This window comes from Paramisgurnus dabryanus, chromosome 6 (genome assembly GCF_030506205.2).
Source record: "Paramisgurnus dabryanus chromosome 6, PD_genome_1.1, whole genome shotgun sequence".
Classification (NCBI taxonomy): domain Eukaryota; kingdom Metazoa; phylum Chordata; class Actinopteri; order Cypriniformes; family Cobitidae; genus Paramisgurnus; species Paramisgurnus dabryanus.
This window is the reverse complement of record NC_133342.1, coordinates 27826865-27850861: the sequence shown is the minus strand read 5'-3', so window position 1 is coordinate 27850861 and position 23997 is coordinate 27826865. Positions and strand designations below refer to the sequence as shown.

The following is a 23997-nucleotide window of genomic DNA, read 5'->3' as shown; positions in this document are numbered from 1 at the left end:
ATTTAAACACATTCCAACCTAAAAATCCTTGCCTGAGTGTATGATAAATGTGCTTTTATTGTGTTTAGAAATTTAAGTTTAGAAAATTACAAAAACATGAAATTGGACCTAATAAACAATTAATAAAAAATCTAATAGCTAACAAAATTTTATTTTATTTATGTTAAACATTTTAAATGTAGCCTAAGTAGTGAAATAAATGTGTACTAAGTTCATGCATACTTGAATAATAAATGCATACATGCATAATAAAAGTTCTGAGAAAAAAAGTCCATGCATACTTCAGCTCCGGTTACAGACTCGTTTACTTCCTGTTAAGTTTCTGTTACTATGGAAATCACTAGCCGTTTCTCAATGTCAAGGAAGGATCCTCGGAAGCCAGAATTTCGAGGATGCTACGTCATCGACGTCCGTCTAAGGACTGTTCCAATGTCGAGGATCCTCGAAATTTCAGCCAAGGGCTGAGTCCTTCGTTCGAGAAATATCCCATATACAGGAAAGGATGCATATTTGTATCCTTCGCGCTCTTCACGCGCTGAAATCACCCAAAATTCTATGCGCGCAGCACCGAAAGCACACCTTTCAATCACGCAATGACGTAATGACGTGCACTTGCTAGCCTGTTCCATTTAACGTGTTCTCGAATGCTTAAAATGAGCCTCGCCTAGCATCTGAAGGAAGTGACTTGTAAGGACTAGTCCTGCCAAAGAAGTATCCTTGACATTGAGAAACGGCTCCTGTCACGTTGGCGAACTTCGGAAATATTGTTAGGAGGCACAATGCTATTTAAATAGAACCAACAGGATTGCAGATGAGATGACGACGCGTTTATTTAATTTGAGAAATAAATCGGTAAAATAGGTTTTATTTTCTGGTGGATATGAACCAACAGTACACCATTAGGTCCTACTGGAAGAAGGCCTTCGTGGTGGCATTGTAAGTCATTAGAATTTTTATTAAATCCATATACATTTCTGTGATGGTTTCTATTGTTTTTAGCAGGGGGGTCGTGCAGCATAACTGAGTCTTAACAATCTATAGGTTTCAGAGTTTGATCATAAACTTGCATTTTGCTTTTTTCATAACAAAAACACAAAGCAGTAGGCCTATCAAAAGTGTCCTCATAATCAATCAATAAATCAATTAATTAATCAATCATTCAGCTATTAATAATGCATACTTGTGTAGTGCTGCACATAAAGCTCATACTTTGTCACTGCATTCCTCTAGATTTGCCCGTTGGATTCATTCATGCTGCTTTTCATTTTATTAGTTGAAGATTCTTCTAACTTTAGCTCTGAGTGGATTCACAGTTTGAGCCCAGTTCACCTGCTGAGAGGGCATATGGTGGCTTTCTGTTGAAGAGAGGAGGGATCACTTGTGAGTCCTTTAGCTTGCAGTCCTTTAGCAAATAAACATTTTTCTTAAAGGATGTAATGTAGTTTATAAAATGATTTTAATGAATGCTGATTATTTATTTTAGTTCATAGTCATACAGTAACTGTACATTTGGATCCAGATTTATTGGGTTTGCTGTTTAAAATATTTAATTCCAACTCAAGAAATTGAGGTTCTGAAGGGAGACACTGAAATTAATAAATTAATACTATGAATGTGGAAAAAATTCTGAGTGTGGAAAACTTTCAGGAAGATGTTTGTATAGACGGTTTCAGCAGTAACAACATAAACAAACTTCCGGTAAATGTCCACAAAGAATCAATAACACAACAATAACAAAAGTCCTTTGAGAGTAGTTTATTTCTGATAACAGGCAAAATAAATAACAAGTAGATTACCTTAGTTCATATCATAGCTAAAGCAGATCAAAAACTACACTGAGCTAACAATGCTGTGTAAAATGTGTACTATATGTATACAATGTTAACTACAGATCGGCTGCCAAACCTCTCTTCACATAGTGGTGATCCATGATTGCCGTCTCCACTCGTCTTTAGCAAACCAAAACATCTCTTATTTTCAATGATGTATTTGTTCCAGAGTTCAGTTTAGTCACTAGTCAGACCATTAAACAAACAGATACCGCAAGTTAAGGTCCATCCAGACGCATAACCACAACATCGTGCGTGAGTCCAAAGAAAATGTTTATACCAGGAATGGCAAACGTCGGTCCTGGAGAGCTGCAGTTTAGCACCAATCCTGATTAAACCGCACATGCCTGTAGCTTTCTAGTAACTCTTTATGCCGCGTTCCAGGCAACCTGTAACCCGTAAATCACGACTTCAAAACCACGAGTCACGACTCTGAACTGGGAGTACATCGATCTAGTACGAGTTCACGGGTGGGAAGTCACGGGTTTGACTGCCGTTCCAGTGCACTTTCACAGGTAGAAGGTTGTAAAAACACTGGTTACAGGCTGCATGGAACGCATACTCCCAGTTCAAAGTCGTGAGTTGTGGTTTTGAAGTCGTAATTCACCGGCTCAAAAACCTGCCTGGAACGCAGCATTAGACCTTGATTACCCTGTTCAGGTGTGTTTGATAAGAGCCAGAGCTAAACTCTTCAGGACAGCACCTCTCTATGACTGACGTTCGCAAACTCCTAGTATATACAATGCTGCTCAAGTTAAAAAGTCATTATCAGTAATGATTTATGCATTGCTCTTCATGCTTATGCAAGTCCCCCTGTAGTTGATCATTTAATTGTACACTAAAGCTTTTTCTAGCTGAACGCTTTGGTTGCTATGATAATTCAGCTTTTTTATCAGTCGTTGAACTATGCTCCAGTTGATTGTTGTGATATTTGTCCCGTCCCTTCTCCACTGTGATTGGATGGCCAAGTGAAGAGTGACATTGACGAGTTAAGCATTTCACCCAAAGATTATATATATATTTTTAAACTTTTAGCGGTGAGCGTGGAAGAACTCACCAACTCTTGGAATTTTTAAAAAGCTTGGCGCTTCCATTGGAAACAATTAAAAACATACGCCGCCCGCTGTAAATGCCTTGGTGTGCATGCCCCCTTAAAACTCATCTTTGAGCATCCTGTGATAGTAATTTCTTCACGCTTAAAGGTAACTCTAAACCCTTGCGTCATAGTATATGTGTATCTATCAATATGCAAATTAGTCCCCGCTCTCACTCTTTCGCACCACCCAGACCATAGATATATATGTAAATAGATGGTACATTCTACAGTTTCAGACACACAACCACAAAGTCTGGTTTTACAATGCATACGTCAGCTGCTCGTTTGCAACATAAATGTTTTTCTAGCACTGATGTTAACAGGTTAGAGTATTTATTTTAGGGCTGGGGTAAACGACTATTCATTAAACGATTAATCGGGGCGACAATTTTTCCGATTAGTCGACTAATCTAACGACTAATTGGACGATTATTCTAACGATTAGTTTCTGTTGCTTGATTAATAAACCATGTATTAAGAAAGCATGAACGAATGCATTATTAGATGTAAACATAATAAGGGTGAATTTTAAAGGGGACAGAGAATGAAAACCCATTTTTACCTTGTCTTTGTTGAATAATGGTAGTCTACCCGCATTCAAGAACATACAAAAAGTGCTAAACATGCTAAACATCTCAGTCTCATAGAAATTCCTCTTTTAGAAATGTCAGCCAGAAAACGGCCCAATCTGAAAAACAGATGCTTATGACATCACAGGCATCTCACTGCCCCTCCACTTGTTTAAAATCCCCCACCCTAATAGTGCTATTTGAGAGAGGTTTTTAGGCATTACAGACCCAAACAAAAAAAAAAATTGTCAACATGTCACATCACATAACAAGGATAAATACCCCGTTCAATCATTCTATGTCACCTTTACACATTTCTACTGTATTTCTGTTAAAGGGATTCACCCAAAAATGAAAATTCTGTCATCATTTACTCACCCTTATGTTCTAAACCTGTATGTGATAAACACAAAATAAGATATTTTGATAAATGATGGAAAGCACACAATTAATGGTATATCCATTAAATTCCATTATGTTGTTTTTATTCCTACTATGGAAGTCAATGGTTACAATCAGCTGTATATTTACCATCATTTATCAAATATCTTATTTTGTGTTCATTAGAAAAAATAAACAGGTTTAGAACAACATAAGGATGTAAAAAATATGACAGAATTTTCATTTTGTGTGAACTATCCCTTTAATGAAGCAAAAGATCAGGAAATCTAAACTCCATGATAAACCTTAAACTTATTTCAAATAGCAGAGCTCAACACAAAGGATGTTTGGCAAAAAAAATTAAAGTAAATATGGATTAATCTTTATTTACGAAGATTTAAAAGTTTTCTTTTTTGATATTTAATTAACTTTAATGACAGTGGCATATTAAGTTTTGTTGTAAAAAGAAAATGCAATCGTAGACTTTATTCAGTCCAAAAATAAATTACACACTTTCAGCCTATATACGCTGAAATCATGTAGTATTAGCAATGTACGACTTCACTTACATCATTTTAAAGACATTCCAATCACCGACATGGTGTGACTGTTGTGAGGTTTGACACTGGCTTTTTCTACCTAACAACAGCCACCCTCTGTCGGTGATTGGTTGGAAAACTTTATTTTGGTGTGCAGATCTCAGAGCTCTCTGGCTGCCTACAGAGACGCGTTTTTTTGACAGCCTGCTTATGGGACAGGCAGGTAGCGGATTGTTACGTAAGATTAGACGAATGTGATCATTCATTTTTTTGGGCCTTAAATTTAATGTTTAATGTTTTGGTGTGGTGAGCTGTGTCGAAGCGTCGACGCAAAATATGACGGCGATGGAATTTTGACGTCATCGGCGCGTCGCTACAGGCCTAATTTATTTACACTGCATGTGTCAGCATCACAGAAGTAGAGCTGAAGGAGCTGTGAACTACTGATCCACTCATTCAGATGTGATGATGTGATTGGTTAGATTTTTGTGACCTAGGAAATGTCTTTGGAAACACCCGATTTTATAGAGAAAATACTCAGTAATACTGCTGAATAATGAATTTGCACATGGTTTGTCTTGAAGCATATAAAACACCACATATACATATACTTTAAACAATAATTAAATTCAGATTTTTTTTATCACAAGGGGTCTTTAACTTTAATTAGCTTTTTTCAAAGAAATTATCTGTTCTTCAGAGTCACTATCAGCAGAAGCTGGCTGATGCACTCCAGGTGTACATCTATAATTTAAATTCTCTCATTTGTTATAAAGTAGATTTATGTTGCCCTAATCTCGTTGTTTACCAGCAAAGTTGTAATTATTGTTTAGTGGCCTGCTCTATTATGATCTGAAGTGCACTTGGGGTTGGCACAGCCCCATGGCAATACACTAATAAGCAGGTTCATGTGTTCCACAAAGTGAAATCAATTGCTTACCTTTATACCCCTGTGAATAGGGTTACATGCTTCATGAATAAGCTATAAGGTGCCAATAAGTGAGTTGTCTATCATTATTGGCCTTTTTAATAGACTCCCCCTCTCACTCTGCCTGAGTTATCTCTCACCCTTAGTGTCTGAGCTCTGTCCAACCAAAACGGATGCTTGTGTAGGCAGATGGCAAGAAGAAGGGCCATACAAAACCTGCCACTCAAAGTGTAACAAATGAGTACGGCTCGGAGGAGTTGGAGCTTTGTTCATTGTGCTAATGAGAGCTCTGGCACCCACAGGAGAGATGCATAGATAATCACCTGTAGTTCTGTGACTGCAGCAGATGGTGGAGCCAAAGTTAAAGGTTGGGGTGTTCAATCAGAGAGTATTTTTCTGTTTCAGGCTCAATATTGCAAGAATAACAAATCCAGATTAAGTAGCTAAATTTAAGATTAATCGTCTGACTTTCTTGCAGTCAGCAGTAAATGAAAGACAGACGGTGGGTGGGTGACGTTCGGGCAGAGACATACAGTATGTTGATGTCAGATTTTTGCTATGCTCTAATGCCCATTCTTATTAGTAATCCTCTGATCCATGACATGTACATCATCATCATCAGACCATAACGCTCTGGGAGTCACACATTTATAACACATGGCACTTTTTATCTATTCTGTGATTAATCCATAGTAAACAACTGCCAACCATATGCAAGATGTCACTGTCATAAATCTGAGCATTAAAACATTCGTTATTCCGTGTGACCAAAACCAAATTATGATATGCATGACGTGGGGGCTTACTGGAGACACAAATGTGTCATCAAACGTATAGCAATCAAAACTTCTTTATGCAATTACTTTCTATTTTCCTTATGAATGAACGAGAGAGAAAGCGAAAAAGAGAAACACTCGAAGCTTTGAAAGCCTTTCAACGTCCGCACAATCTTAAGTGTGACAGGCATGCAAAAGCCCTGTTAATGTTCAGGGAATGAATGGTTGCCGCGGTACAAAGTAGAGGGCCAACTGCGTGGATATCACAGGAACCTGATGGGCTCCATGCGGCTCCCAGTCTGCGAACTTCAGCGTACTGACATGTGATGTGATCCTGGTGACACTGGCAGCGCTGCTACTGAGGGACGGCACAAAGGCAACAAGCCCCCCCGGGAAACTGTGCTCTCTGTGAAACCCCTGGGGCTGCTCAGCCATCCTCCAGTCACCCCTCATCCCCTCCCCAAACGCCCCAGCACCTCCCGGCCTAGGCTCTGCTGGGCTTGTTAGAAAGCTGAGCTCAGACTGTGGGTGGATAGGCCCCAGCTGCCTTCCTTGACTTCCAGAATAAATTGACCTGAATGACAGGGGCACACAAACAGTATGATATGTATTATTCCTGTCAATAAAAATGTCCCCATGAATTATGGTCTTTGTATGTAATGTACTGCCGCCTTTTTCCGGGCAAGAAGCGAAGACAAGAAAGGAGGAAGGGAAAAAAGATCGCCCTCTTTTCTAAGTGTGTTTGCGTTTTTTTCTTTTTATTATTCAGGGGGAAATGGTAGGAGGCAGAAAGTTGTACGATTGCTTTGTGCCTGAATGGCACTCATATTTGCCACGCAGCTTGAGCGGCGTGGCTTTTGTTTTGTGCTGTAAAGGGAAAGTTTAAAAAGGACTTGTGTCATTTTTCAGATTGACTCGGAGGACCAAGAGAAAAACAGACTTATAAGTTCGGGAACGAAAAGTAAAATTTGTTGAACATTAAAACGCTTGTGTTGGAAAAATACTTATTTCCTTATCTGGCCTATTTGTGTGAGGTTTTGTGGACACTTGTTCGATCATAGCTATCATCTCACACTCTGTGGGAGTCTGTGAGGAGAAAACAAACACAGAACAGGTGTATTCTCAAGGGTCAGCCCTTTATCTCTTATATATATGTTTGATGTTCATTCATTGCTTATTTAGCTTGGGTAACCGTCTGAATACTTTCCGTGAATTGTTGATTACGCGTCTACACATCTATTTTTGATACGCCACTGTTTAAATACAAGCAACATGTTGTCCAAATATAATAGAACATAAACTCCTTTTAAATATCTCTATTCATTAAGTAAAGAACCATCTGCTAAAACGGTTTGCATTGGCTGTGACTAAATTTAGATGCTAAGCATCTAAATGGGAAGAAAGCGCTTGGCCACTAACACACACTTGGCCCTTGAACTTAGTGGTTTGTGTTTGGTCAGCGCATGTGAGTGGACATGTCAACAGCTATATGCACCAGGTCAGAAGCTTGTCAGGGCCCTGAGCCAGACCAGGTCATTCAGGCCAGAGCTGGGCTTCAGTCCACTGACCTAAGATGAACAAAGATGAGTGAATGTCCTGTCGTTGTGTTCCCAATATCAGCCATTGTTTCTTTTCACACAGTCCTCCATACATAATGTGGAAAGAAGATGGAGGTTTTCTTTAAAATCTCTTTGTTCCCTTCACAGCCCTGGATTTAGCACCGTTAACATGGCCGAAGACCGCAAAAGCTTCTCCAGAAATATAACGGAGAAACAGTGACTTTCTAACATATGAGTAACATGTTATGTTACATACCGTTGTTTTCTTATTTACTCTTCAATTAGTTTAGTTGACAGGTGAACAGGAGCTAAATGAATGACTGCAATATTTCATAGTTTAGATGTATTAATATTTGATTTGATTGTGAATCATTGAGGTCTAAATATTAATATTTACAACAAGATCGGCAGCATAAATATTGTGCTTTAAAATAACATTACTTACGGGTCTGTGTAATGCTTAATTGTGATTGGCTGAGATATGTTTCATGGGTGTTCATTATTTTTCTGTAAACCGTACAGGTACACCTAATCTTTTAAATGTCTTAAAAATAGGCACCAGAGCAATTCTTGTGGTAACCGTGGTATAAGAGGAATAATTGACTCCGGTCCTTTAAATTATTTGAAAATAATGCACACACTGTAAAAAATACTTTGCTGCCTTAAATTTTTTTGTTAAATCAACTCAGATTTACAACAGAGATGAGTTGTCACAACTTATAAAATATAGTTGACAAAAGTCAACTTAATTTTATAAGTTATAACAAATCACCTGTAGTTATAAAAACTCATCTCTAGTCAAGATAAATAATAGTAAGTTGAAATGACTTGTAAATCCGAGTTGATTCAACAAAAATTTTTAAGGCAGCAAAGTATTTTTTACAGTGCACCCACGGTGTATCCACTTCGCATTGTGCCACATTTCCACCTTGTGTGTGCATTACTTTCAAATAATGAATCAATTATTTAATATATTAGCTAACATAAACAACCAAAAAGCAACATATTTTTACAGCAATTAATAAAATGTGTTATTGTTTTTAAATACTAGCTCATTAACTAATATTAGTACATCCCATTTTTGATTATAAATGTGTTTAGATTATAATTATATTAGTAAATGTTGAAATTAAAGGTATAGATCATAAATCTTCTCTCATCATTGAATCACCCTGAAGTTGTTATAAACCTGTATGAACACTGTAAAAAAAATCCGTAGAAATTACAATGTTATTGCAGCTGGGTTGCCGGTAATTTACCGTAGATTTACATTTATGTTATTTACTGGCAAGAGTTTGTTCAAAGTTAAATACATTTTAAATATTAACAAGTCTTTATCGTTACAGAATAAAACTATACAATAACAGCCTCATGCAAAGCATTCTGGGGAACCAGAAATCCTCATCAACGTTTTTCTGTTTTTTGCTTCAGATTTTGTTTCCCAGAATGTTTTGCTTGATGCTGTTTTTTTAGTTTTACTCTGTAAAGACAAAGACTTGTAAATGTTTAATGTTCATCTAACTTTGAGCAAAATATTGCCAGCAAAAAACATAAATTAAAATCTACGGTTAATTACCGGCAACCCAGCTGCAATTTCTACGGAATTTTTTTACAGTGAATGTTTCATTTTACAGTGTCTTTGGTATACAAGTTACATGTACTTACTATAGTAATATCGTTTAATTATGCATACTTACATGCAACTAACCCTAAACCAAACCCTTATCCTAACCCTAAACCATATAGACGGTTTCAGCAGTAACAACATAAACAAATGCATTTCGTGGTCAACACGTAACTTCCGGTAAACTCCAATATAAGAATAAATAACAACAAGTACTTTAAACTTAGTTTATTTTTTATAACAAGCAAAATAAACAACACGTAGATTACCTAGGAAATCAAAACATTTGTTATTTTCAACAAGGTATTTGTTTAAGAGTTCAGTTTAGCAACTAGTCAGACCATTAAAAAAACGGAAGTAAAGTTCGGACCACCGAAATGGTCAATAGTAAGTACATGTTGTTACTTTATATTATTCAGTATTTAATTATATATTTACACTGTAACTCGGACACTGTAAAATAAAGTGACCTAAATTTCTTTATTTACGAACACAAAGGAAGATATTTGCAATCAAGCAGGAAAAATGGAGCACCAATGACTTCCACAGTATTTCTTATTTTCTTTCTAATGAAAGTCAATGGTGCACAAAACAGTTTGGTTGCAGACATTGCTCAAAATGAAGATTTGTGTTCAGCAGAACCAAAAAATATATACAGTACATGTTAAGGGTGAGTAAATATTGACAGTATTTTTATGTTTGTGTGAACTACACCTTTTAACATTAAATAAGATTAATAGGGCAGTATATGTACATTCATTGTCATTTCATATTATCTAATAGTTAAATAATGTTAACAAATAGGCCCTTAGTGTAAAGTGTTACCAATATTCCTTATATAATATATTTGCATCGCCCCATGAAATAATTCTTTTTCCTAGAAATGCTTTCCTGTTGACATCTAAGATAAATATGGCAGCATATGTCAGGTTTGTGGAGGGGCAATGTTTTCTCTCATGATTTTGGATGCTATACTCTTGTTAGCTCAAACATAACATGCCATTGGAGCATATTAGCATGATTTAATACTGTGCAAGCAACTGGTGTATGAGAGATATATTTAAATAGCTTTACGATATGTGATCAAGAACAGCTGAGGATATCCAGCATTGAGGCTGAAACTATAGCTTGTTGATATTGGTAAAACATTTGGCGAATGGACATGGCGCAGCGTTTTTGACACCTATTGATAAAGCATTGTTTATTTAGCGTTTTATCTTTTGTTCGGTAAACTGAAGTGTGTGTAAAATAGCACTGCGTGGTGTTAAGATTGGGGCAGTGCCAACGTTTAGATTATTGCAATACAGTAAGAAACCATGTGGCCAGAGTGCTTTGTTTAGCATTTTGAATAAGCTCTAAGTTGGACTGTTGCCTTGTATTCATAAATCATGAGCTGAAATTTCTGACTCTTTTTATTGTAATCGTCAAAACCGCGAATCATGAATATCAATTGAATATTTACTGAAAACAGATGGTTTCATGGACAAACTTTATTATAAATAGTGGCTAGCAAAATTCATTTCACACAGCGTCTGTGGTTAATTGCAAGGAACAATATGCACCAAGTTTGCCACACAATGGCTAAAATTAAAATATGAACACAGCGGACAATGTAAAAGGAGTGTGAAAGACTCTATGGTACTCAGCCATTGAATCCGGCCACACAGAAACCAGAAGGTTAAAAGTCTCCCTCTGGCCTGGCAGGGTTGCTGGGATACAAGCAGCAAGGGTCCTGTCAAAGCTGCCATAATTTAGCCTGCAATCAAACGCTCATATAAGCACAGTTTTCGGCAGAGTAAAGCAGAAAACACATACTGATGTTTACTGTTGCCACTTGTTGCCAGAAGAGTTTTTATATTCCCAAACATTTGATTAACCATTGTGGTTTTATTGTGTGTGTGTGTGTGTGTGTGTGTGTGTGTGTGTGTGTGTGTGTGTACCTGGTAATTATCAGGTTGTGGGGACCAATTGTCCCCACAAAGATAGGAATACCAGTGTTTTTGTGACCTTGTGGGGACATTTTGATGTCCCCATGAGGAAACATGCTTATAAATCAAACAGAATGATGTTTATTGAGAATGTGAAGTATCAGAAAGTTTTGTGTGATGGTTGGGGTTAGGGATTGGGGTAGGTAAGTTTGTGTGGTATAAAATACATTACGTCTATGGAATGTCCCCACAAAACATGGAAACCAGAATGCGTGTGTGTGTGTGTGTGTGTGTGTGTGTGTGTGTGTGTGTGTGTGTGTGTGTGTGTGTGTGTGTGTGTGTGTGTGTGTGTGTGTGGCAAGCTGTGCCAAAAACGAAAGCAAAATTATTTGGAATAAGTGCTCAACATGGAGAATAAAATGATGAAGGAAAAAAATGCAATATGCTATAATTTCTCATACTATGCTTATGTATCATATTATAGAGTATTTCAAGATTTGCAAAACAAAGTAGATCATGCATAATTAAATTTTGAAGTCAAGTTAATTAAGTGATAGCAAATTATATACTTTAATAAAACTGATTAATAATAATAAAAAAAGAAAAACTTTTTTTACGCTGTGTCTTATTTTATTTACTTTTTTGTAGCTAAGTGGCCGTATAACAGAGAGGCATATTAATTTCAGATGAATAATGTTCTTCCGGCTCTTCAATTGGCACTAAGTGGACACAAAACGTGGTGGGTCCAGGAAGTGGTTCAAGTAGCAGGTGGTGGCCAAACATACTTGACGTAGAAGCCTTGGTTAAAACCTAACGCTAATAAAGACCTCCTTAATATTGTTTCAGGCATTGAGAGAAAGGATTATCCATATTTAGTGTAGCAGCTCAGATTGGCCTCTTTTCAGTCCTGCACCCTTTGTTGAGCCGGCCCTTTGTGTGATGACTGACAAACTCAATGTTAAGGTCTAGCATGGTGGCTATGCATAAAAACGTAAAGCGAAAAAATGACGTTTTGAAAAACCGATGTTTTTCTTCACTTTATTTCGGTGACTTTGATCAATGGAGCAGAAAATTTGTTTCCATAGCCAGAGGGCCGCAGGGAGACCTATAATGAGAGGCTGAAGGGCCAGGCCAGAGTGGAGTGTGAAGCTCAGCTGGATGTAAGCTTGGCCTCTGTGAAAAGACAGCCTCTGAACCACACAGCCGCACCGGTCAACAGCACCGGTGACCCATCTCTCAGACATTTCACAATATTTGACCATACTTATGTTCTTGCGATATTTTCACAGTCTTGCAATGTTAAAAGAAAGTTCAGGTAACCTAATTATAGTAACCTGAAAAGTTTCAAATGTATGACACAGCACATATGACACAGTTAAACTAAGTACCAATGGATTTTTAATGGATAGGTTGGTATTAAATAACCACAATACAATCATAATAATGGTATAAATAGTAATAATAATAGAGCAATTCAAAGCCCCAGAGATATTTAAATTAGCACATCTCCTCTGTAAAGCATGATAATAACACATACTGATGTATTGCCACCTGTTGCAAGTTTATTTGCCTGTATATGGAATGTATTTGTATTATTTCCTTATGCAGTTTTATGACATGCTGTTTAAATAAAGATTTGCAAAGTGACAATAAAATCTTTAATAAATACATAATTATTGAAGCTTAGATACTCCCAGAATAGCCATAACTTTTGGGATGATTGCTATTAAGCAGGTGTAGCCTCCTCCACCTACCCACCTACTGCCTGTGTTTTTATCATTATACATTTTTTATGTTCCTTTGCAGATGGATGAAACAGGCAAGAGAGGAAATAAATGAAGAACATAAAGAAGGTGAGTGGGATGCGCAGCTTACATGTGATTAAAATACAGACCTTAGATACGGCACAGACTGACGCATTGCGGCATGGCCTGGTGGTGAGCTATCTGTCTCGGGATGTTTGAAGGTCCTGAACTCTTGACCAAAGGAAAGTCCCTTTTTCACCCCAGACATCAGAGTCCTAAAGCAAAGAAGGAGGATAAGGTGCACACGTAGTGTCTAAGCCGTATCGATTTTAGCCATGAGTCTGAGGTTAAAATACAACCTGGATCAACACTGAAGCGTATTCATTAACGGCCCTGTGTGATGGATAGCGGCTACCTCTCCCTTTCTTAAAAACCTAGTCCTTTTTTGTCGAAAACCCATTTTGGATGTGTTTATTAAGTACATCTTCTTTAATTTAGTCAAAAGTTTTATGCTAATAAATATTCATTAATGTTTTTAAACTGTAAACTATTTAGGTGATTCTCGCAAAATTAAACGTATGAGGTGTCATGAAACATTTTGATAAAAAAGTAAATGCAATTTACTATCAAAATAAGATATAAAAGTAAATTCTTCATGTACTATTTTGCACATGATTTCAAATGAAATCATACAAACCAATTTTGTTGTTTTTTCCACATTTAAAGGGAAATTTTCATTACCGCCACGTGTCCATGACTGGATTTGTGTTCTTTGACATGGAAATATTCTTAATTTAAAAAAAATAAAAAAATAAAAAGCTTCAGTGCATGTTATACTGTAAACATTTACAGTAAAAGAAACATGTGGTATTTGGTGATCATTAGTAAATGTAGAGACAATAATAAGGAATATAAATGTGTCCAAGACCAATTTTCTCATCCTCCGCAACATTTTTTAATAATTGTTTAAGCCCTCAAGGAACTAACATTTTAACCAAAAAAAAATTGTTGGAAGGGACATAATTAACTGTGACACTCAAGATGGCTACCAAGTAAGAAGTTCTTATTTTTTTCTCTCCAGATAAAAGTTGAAATTTTGTTTGTCATAGTACCTAGACAACTTTTTAGTTCTCATGACCGAAACATGAGTTTGTAAATGCATATATTTTAATGTAATATCATGTTGCGGCAATGATCTTTTTTGATAATGATAATCTAAAAAATTGTAATCATTCTATAGGAAATATGTTTTAAATCCTCTAAAAATAATGATTCAGACCTTAATCTTATAAGTGCAAAAAAATGGCTTCAACGGCTTTTTAAAAAAATCTGATGCTGGACACCTTCTAAATCTGGATTTCTTGAGAATGGTAAATGAAGAGTATAACAACAATAGGATGCATGCAGTGCAGCTACTTTTCTTTATAGTTTTTGTAGCTTTTCAAGTGCTCACCTTATTAACCAGATTATACAGTATGGACCAAGCATTATGACTTCTCTATTTAGTTTATTTGTGGCTTGCCAATTTTTATCGATTGGGGGATTTTAGAGAAGGGTGATCGGGACGATGACTCTGTTTACATGGTGACCACATAAAGGTGGCAGAGGCGGTGTCCGGTGAATCACAAGCTCATAGCCTAGAAGAGATTGGAATGTGGCATGCAGCTGACACAACACACTGACAGGCTGGAGTGGGTGAGGGGGTCTTACTGAATAGAAATTGACAATAGGCCCGGTTTAAAGTCCACTTCATAAAGGGTGCCCTTACAATGAGCTTGGACACTGTAGTGGTTCGCTATTATGGAAATGTGTGAAACTTTTTTTTTATTACGCCCAAGGTTCCATCTTAACTGGCACGTGCCTGGCTGTGTATAGACGGTGACTCGAGTTCAGATACTGTGTGCAAACAGGTTCATTTATTTACTTTGACTAACAGTCTCTGCATGTGACCTTTGTCTACAAGTTGTAGTTTTGAGCAATTTAAAGCAATCATTTTAAGTCAATTTGATCTAAAATAGAGACAGGGTTTATCTAAAATGCATGTGTGAGCTGTCTTAATTTTAAAACACCTTATACTGACATAACATATATCAGTGCCATTGTTTTGTCTCAAGATGCACACTAGTGTTTTTTGTACGGTATGTTTGTAAAAACTACTTAATGTCTTAATATATCTAAGGCCTAGTCCTGGATTAATCTCAACCCTGTCCGGGAAACCGCCGCTAAGTCTTATTAGTATTAAAGTATTAAGCTGTAAAATGATATCAAAGTATTGCATAAAGATCTGTTGAATGTGCTATTATTTTTATTTGTTGGTTAAAATGTAGGCATTAATCTTGTATTGAGCAGACTGGGTAAAAAGTGTTACATGGCTTCATAAGTGTCTTTAGTCTTCACGTAGACTAACACAACTCAATATCTGATTGTCACAAATCAACACCTACTCACTTTTACACACAATGGGTCTTTGAACCCTCTGCAAAGGAACTTTTTTATCCCGTTCTCTTTTTTCTCTTCTGAAGAAAAGGTTGGACTGACACCCTTTTTATGTTGGGTTAGACTAACAACACACTCGGCACCCACTCATACTAAGAAAAACTTTAAAAGGCACTCCCACGTCCCGTTAGGCTTTTTGGGGGAACATGGGTGGAAAAGTGGATGTCCGAGCTGACCTGAGGTGACCTGACCTTCACACTGCTCTGAGCGTACGCACTCAATCAGCCAACATGACGTTCCACAAAGCTGTGTCAGGCCTTGATTGGACATGCCACACAAAGTGGACATTTGGTGTTAAAATGACCCTTTGTGAGCAACGGATTGATATAATGACACGCAGAATATGGCCCTCCATTTAAATCTCCATTGGAAAACAGACCAAAGCCATTTCCTCCTCCGAAAAAGAGGACGGTTGGGAACAGAACGGTCTTGCCAGATTCTAAAGATGGACTTGAATGAAAACGCAACATTTTTTATTCACTTTTATTGAGATACAGCTAGTTTACATTCCATCATTTGAAGCCTTTGAAAGAAAGTTTAAGGAGCAGAACTAAGTAGAAACTACAAGTATGAAGGTAGACAGGATGGGAAGCAGCATACATAGACATTATTCAAATGCTTACTTAACCCTTGAGTAGCAGACTTTTTTGCAGCTTGTTGGTATTAATCTGTATCCTGAACTCAAAAACTACATGAACTATAGTAGACAAAAGAAGTGCCTGAAAAAGGCAGTAAATATTTGACAGATTAATCTTATTGTACCTGTCCTCCATTCATATTCTCAATGTTTCATGTTTAGCCCCAGTAAGTGGTTCTGCACCTCCAATCAGGTGTGACATTTTTTTTGTTTTTTTAGACTTTTCTCTTAAGTCAGTACCTTCTGAATAAATATGGGATCTTATGATATTTAAATATGGTCCTCTATAGATATTTATACAACAAATGTGGATGAGTTTTGAGACCATGATTTTCCTTCATTAAAAAGCCCCTGATCTTAGCACACTAAATGAGGGCAAAAGCTTTAATCATGTAACCCTTAATGAAATCTGCACCTGTGGCCTGCCCCCCCCCACACACAGAGCACATATACAGTAGAGGTTAACCCCGAACAGACTTAAACAGGTGCATGCCCATTAAGACCCTCATCTCTGGCCTCAATTGGTGAAGGTTGATGAATATGCATAAGTTGGGGCTGGTTTTGTTTTTGTTTTGCTCTGCTCCCCACTCCCCATTTAACAGGAGGACAAACGCAACTTGTATCACCTCGTTGAGGCCAGCCTGTGCCGGATGTCATTTACTGGATAAATAATACACATGGAAAACAGCCGGAAGTGACTACACTTGGTGGAAATTTGTACGTGTTACAGTTTTGGGACAAATGAGGCGTTAGAAGGCAAATTCGATAAACTTTATTAGGGATATATAGCATATATAAAACATTTACATTAAAACATTTATTTTGTGGTAATGTAATGTTTTTTTAAATTTACAATAAAATAAAAAAACACTTATGACATATGGATAAGGGACTATCCGGTTTCCCGGACAGGGCTTACTCTAGTCCCAGACTAAAATGCATTTTTGAGCTGCCTTAATTTGAAAACAACTTAACAAATTCTTAAAATACATCAATGCCATTGTTTTGTCTCAAGATGCAAACCAGTATTGTTTTTTGTAAGGTTTGTTTGTAAAAACTACTTAAATGTCCTAAAATAACTAAGACCTACACTGTAAAAAATTAGCTGTAATTATGCAGCTGGTTGCCAGTAACTTACTGTAGAAGATAAAGACTGAAAATGTTTCATGTGCATTTAACTTTGAACAAACTGTTGCAAGTAAATAACATAAATGTAAAATCTACAGTAAGTTACTGGCAGCTAGTTGCCAGTAATACCCAGTTATATTGTAATTTCTACAGACATTTTTTACAGTGTAGTCCTGAATTAATCTAAACCCTGTCCGGGTAACCGCCCATTATGTGTAAATCTAAGTTGGTCCTCTAATTATTTTTTTTTATTCAATCAAAGGTTTTTGTTTTAAGGTTATAGTCTATAGCAATTATAGTTTATCAATAATATATCCTTATTCATATTGTGTGTGACTATTAGACATTTCTCAGGTCTTATTTCATGTAGATGCCCCACCAAAGAAGAGTGTATCAGACAATAGTTTAAAGTCACCCATGGTGACATATATCCAAGTGAAACGACTTCTTTAATTAAGTGCTAATCACTGTGATCTTTTCCCAGACTCCGCCCACCTGCAATACCATATTAGCGGAAGTAAAGTGAGATCGTTTCAAGAAGGGGAGGAGATTTGCATTTTTGATTAAAGATTATGAGGGCACATGAATATTTTAAAAAATATCAAAGCCCACAGGTAATCATTTGTAAAAAAAAATCCACAATATTTCAAAACACATTACAGTTTTTCATTTCAATTTCATCACGACTTTAGAAAGGTTGTGCTCCACCAATTGAGCTCCATTGGTATAGGGACTTTATTTCTTTTTTTTTTTAATGATTTTTTTACTCTTAATTTCCCTCTGCACTTAGCCACATATAGATGCTGAAGTCCAGCCAATGAAGAAAAGGCCAATGAACCTCATCCTGAAGAGTAAAAGAAGAAAAAATGCTTTCCTTTTCTTGTGGTTAGTAAATTTGACTCCCATAGGCAACCTGAAAGAAATAAAAACAGAGAGCAATAACTTTAACAAAGTCTTATGAATTTGAAAGATCAAGTGTGAAACACTAGCAGCACTATATTGAATTAGCAAATATGCTTAGCTTCAAACGTATGCATAGCTCATTATCTATATACTGAGTGCAGATTAGTTTGGCACCAACGTAGCATGCTTCACCTTTAACTTGATTACAACTTAGTATAACATTAACACCTGCCTTCAGATGTGCAAGCGTATCATGTTCATGTTAATTTGTTCATAAAGCCTTCAAAGATATTGATTTGCCCAAATACCGCTCTGAAAGACTGACTTCATATTAGCATTGACTCATGAGGAATGAGAAATGATGGAGAGAGTAGCTACTTTTTAATCTCTCTTTTGCTTATTATTGACTTTCTTATGATTGGGATCTAGGCTAATGAGCTTAGCAGGCATGACATAGCGAGATAACTAAGAGACTTAAATACCCTCTGTCAATATGGAAGCTCACAGACCCAAATATCTGATGCACAGAAGCTAACTAATCAGTCTGACGGATTACACTGATGTCCTGACTATATAGGGATTTCAACAGGGAAGTAGTTATAGACTACTATGTCATTGGTTCTGCAACGATGTCATCCACTATATGCAGTAATTGTAATGATCTCGTATTTAATTAATTTCTAATAAACAAATGCAATGCATGCAAAACTTTGCCTCCAATATTATATCTAAGAAACATTTTTGGAAAAAATCTTTGGTAACCTATGCATGCATTAATGCACTTTTTGCATCACCTCTAACCCCTGACACATTGTTCTCTGTATATTTGCTTAAGCACTTGAGAAAAGCCGTGTACTTGCAGCCTGTGCTATGGATAGAGACGTCCACGGGGCAACTAATGCAGTAGATTATAGTGGGTCAGCATGGAGGGGGTCACTGGTCTTCAGTCCAGAGGGCCTGGCCGGTGACCTCTACAACAGCTAGCTGGCCCCTGTCTAAACCATTGGAATCTGGTCCATACATCACCACTGACACCCAATAATTGAGACACTGGAGATAAGGCACCGGCTACTGAGGGTCTTGACACTTGGAAAGCGTTGGCAAACATTGTTGTCACACAGCAGATTATGTTTGTTCAGTGGGTCACCGATCTAAGGTGGTGTGAATAATTTCTTGCCTGTGTGGCGGATTCAAGCTCTTATTTAGACATCTGAGCTGTGGCTGTCTGTGTGTTTTAAGGGATGCTAGTGTGATTTTACTTTTTATCGCCTTGATAATTTCAGAAATCTACTGTGATGGCTAATATTCTCAGTCAGATATGAATGACAATGTTAACTATTGCACATTTTAACAACACCGCAAACACAGTCAAAGCAGCAAGTTCATTTGCTGTTAAACTTTCTAAAAGATTTAAGTGTTCCCCTTTTACAAGGCAAGACTACAAAGTCACTCGGCAGATGATCAAAAGAAGGGGGACAAGACTGCTTGGATACACAACCATAATAAATTTTGTCTTTTTTTCTTTTTCTCCGTGAATACGTCTGGACCATATGCTTTGCTGCAGAACTTCTTAAAAGAGGCATTTACGAACCCAGGCCCACCACATTAAACTCTATAACAATCTTCATTCATGGTAACTTATCAGACTCAATTAATCAACCTCAACAATGGCAATTCTGATGTGTTCAAGCAACCTGAAAGGCCTAGGTCACCTCTAGGGCAGTCCTGAGCTTGACTTTTCTCTCTGCACTTCGAACCGTATGTTCTTTCGTTTTCCATCACTCATTTTACTTAATATTTAGAGCCACGGGGAAAACATAAAAGAATTACAATGCGCTGAAGACAAACCAGTTTTAGAGTTAAACATGAGCTTTGGGTTTCTTTACATTTTTTCTAAAAGGCTTCAAAGCCCTTCAGTTGATAAAAAGCCTCTCAGTTAGTTTCAAAGGAGCATGTCTTCTCTGCTGCAGTGTGAATGGTATTGTTATGGCTATTCCAGTGGGCTGAAAAGGGGTAACCACTGGTTTGATTCGGTTACACGGTGTGGTTAAGTTCTCCCTCCCACCGCCTTGGTGTCTATGGAGGGTCCGTGACCTGTTTAGAATCGGCCAGGGAAATGTCATGTTGCCCCTCCCATGGGCAGTACTCACATTCACTTGATTGGTAGAAAAAATCACTTGGGATGGTAAAAACCACCGTTCATGCATCACTATTTATAGGTGCTATAATAACAATAAATTGTATCATTTGACTAACTAACAGTTTTAATTTCCTTTTTCGTTTTTAGATATTTAATATATGTTTAAACAATTTGCATTTTGTTAAAAAAAAAACATTTTATGTGTTTAATTGCAGATTCCCAGTTGGTCCTTGCAGATGAGGTGAAAGAAGAATAGACTGGTGTTGTTCCTCGTCCCTTTTGAACAGGCAAATATTTTATAAACACTCTATGAGGCGGTTTCCCGAACAGGGGTTATCTTAAGCCAGGACTAGGCCTTAGTTAAATTAGGAAATTTAAGTCATTTTTAAAAGCATAATTTATACATAAACATTACTGGTGTGTATCTTGAGACACAACACTCGCACTGATATATTTTAAGATATGTCAGAGCAAGTTGTTTTCGATCAAGACAACACTAACATTTAAGTTAGTCTGGGACTTAAGCCCTGTCTGGGAAACCGCCCCTAAGTCTCAAGTATAAACCATGGTTAAAACAATGTACTGACATTGACTGAAACGGCACACTGTATGTCTTTAAGCTGTAACAACTTGATGACGGTATAACATCTGTAACAACATTATTTTTTCTTTTCAACGTCAAAAATGAAACCACAATGTAAAAGAAATCAAATTTTATCTCAAAATATCATTTATTTTAAAACATTTAATATAGGCCTGTAGTTACATATTAAGATTTAGCTTATTATTTCAAAAATAAAGATTAATATTTATCTGTGTGCTTCATTTATTATCCTTAATTTTGAACCACAATGACTAGTATTTCATACATCTGAACGAAAGTAGGTTTACTTTATCCGTGAAGACATCATGGCACACAATCTTGGCAAGTTTTCAAGCACTGAGATGAGAAAACTTCAAATCTCTTTAAGTAAATGCATTGATTTCTCCCATAGTGAAGGCACACAGAGCTCCCATTAAGAAAAAACAAAGGCTATCGTGACTTTAACTGACTGTAATTGACTGGGCTTTGAATGGACTCAGTCTACGCCAGCTCTTAAGGCTGAATGCTGTTGGAGAGGTGTAGACATGAGTAACTGTATGCATTCTTCTGGCGCAGTAAAGAGCGCTCCAAGAATTGTCTTTAGCTTTCCGCATGCCGCATACGGCACAAAACCAGCGGAATGCAAAGCTTTGGAGGCGATCTCAAAGGCTGTGGAGCTGAACAATAAGATCTTGGCTCTCGAACCCATTTTGGTCTTTAGTCTTGCTCTGCCCCCATCTCATTCTTTCTGTCTTTATTTTACTTCTTCACACTGTACTGAATAATTGTCGACAGAATGGGCACTCTTTTTTTTTTATTGTATATTTTTTTTATTTAAATCTCAAATGAGTTTACCTTGCTTTAGGAAAATATTCATGTATAACCGGTAATACTATCATCTTTGGAAAACCATATACGGAGCGATTCATATAGTAAGTTATCCTCAAACTAAAGTGTTTTTATATAAATGCCATCCCCCTATATGAAAAAACCCCTGCCGAGCTGTTCTCCAAACCCTGATCTCAGCAGACCCCACTGACCCACAAGGACAAGCTTTGAATCAATTACCAATTTCTCCTTTAAATCTCTGTCATGTACAACGGATGGTTATTGGGTTATGACTTGATCAGCTTGATCACTGTGCCGTGACCCTTTATTCAGGGATTATGTGATTATGGTCTAATTCCTTGTAATCTTCAACTAACTGGTCCATTGCCAAGTCACAAAACAACTTTTCCACACTGCTGTGCTACTGAACAAACCAGCATGGTCCAAACTGCTCGCAGCTTAGTAACCATAGAGACTACTATCAGATGTCAGATATATATCATTAGCTAAAACAATCCCAGGAGGGGGTATCGCACTAAAGATGTTTGCTACTTTTCACAGGGTTTTAAGATCAGGTTGTAAAGCAACAATGTGGAATTTTAGTCGTACTCCAGAAATTAATTAGTTTCATTGGTTAGGGGATAAATAGCGATGGCTGGTGTGTTGGATTCCAGCAGAGTTTCACCATAGAGGGTTAATGGGAGTCTGGCCTGGAAGCTTTCCCAGCACTGGCCCAAGGCCATTTCAGCCAATCACTCTAAATGTCTGGTCAAGTTGCACTGAACTGCTGTTTTTCACCTTTACCTGTGTTTCTCCAAATGCAATACTCTAGAATTGAAGATTTTGCTGTGCTGGGGTTGTCAGGGATGCATGGTTAATATTTAAAAATAATAAGAAAATAATTTATACTTTGGACTATTATTAATTATAATTATATATATATATATATATATATATATATATTGAATGCAGAGAAAATGGTTTATAATAAAAAAAAATCGAAATTTATTGATACAATTATTTTGAAAATCTAAATATATGAGATATTTTCCTCAGATTTAAATCCATCTATGAGATTATAAAAACATCTTTACTGCTAAATGCGCATAAATCATTTATTAATGACACAAAGCTGGACATCTTTACTCACATAAACTATTTTTGTGTGAAGCAACTTGCAGCTGCATTTGTGTTGCAAATACCTCCCTGCTGTGAAATGCTTATAATAGGAGAAATCAGTTGGACAGCGGTGAGGTTCATGCCAGCGAACAAGTGAAAGGTCTGTTTCATACATTGGCTTTTGTGAATATTAAAACGAGACCTGGTGAAAAATGATGCATGCTTTTACACTTTAGAAACCTGGCAACTGGGGGAAAAAACCCTCTCAAGTCCATCCTGTCGGAACAAAAGGCAGTGGACGCATTGAGCTCAGATGCAACGAGTTGTGCGTCCCAGGCACATGACGTGCATCATGGAAACATATTGTATCGAAATCGTTTGTGCGAGAATACCGGGGATGGAAAAGAATGGGGGGCTTTGATCCGCGCCCTGGGGTCCCGAGCTCCCCGAGTGCGCGCAGACTGACTGCAAGGCCTCATTCACTTCCAGATAGACACACTTACAACGCCACTGAAAGACATTTGCATATTTGTAATTTATCACATTTTAGCCCGACTTTTGTGTCTCTATGCAGAAAGTAAAAAGTCTGAATAAAAGTGGATCAATTATAATGCATTCATTATAAACTCGTTTCTCATAGGTAGAAGGATAACGGCCGCGTTTGGAAATAAAAAACAACTTGCTGTTAGGAAATGAAAATAAAAACCACCAGTTGCGTTTAAAGCAAGGTGTAAATATAATATTGTTGAAATTTTAAATAAGAGTCGAAAAGTTACAAATAAGGCAACAATATTTAAATATGGCATTTTTATTGATTTGCTAAACTTTACATTAGGCCTACTTCAATTTAAATGTGATAATCTATTAATAAAGTCACTAGTTACTGTTTTTATATAAAAAGCTAACTGTTATAGCCTATTAAGGGGGTAATGAAAGATTAAAATATTTCTTATTTATTTCTTTAAGATGTTTTCGTGCATTCTCTCAGCGATGGATCTGAACAAAGTAAAAAAAACATCAATAAAAGTATGAGATCCAGGAATTGAAATAATGTGACAGGCAGGGTCTGGATAGTTTAGCAATGACACAAAACCAGCATACGGTAACTACATGCCTGCCTTGAAATACCAGAGTTTGAATAAAGGAGTGGTAATATTTCATATGGGGCACGCAAAAGCTGGACACAATG

At 37.0% G+C, this 23997-nt stretch overlaps 1 long non-coding RNA gene across 1 annotated transcript; it reads left to right on the top strand.

Annotated features, from left to right (window-relative positions):
- The first annotated feature begins 680 nt into the window (after positions 1 to 680).
- LOC135766919 (uncharacterized) lies at positions 681 to 22681 on the top strand. Its single transcript, XR_010541844.2, has 4 exons — positions 681 to 936; positions 1231 to 1380; positions 13036 to 13082; positions 20494 to 22681. It is a non-coding gene; the product is annotated as an uncharacterized lncRNA (long non-coding RNA).
- The last annotated feature ends 1316 nt before the right edge of the window (positions 22682 to 23997 follow it).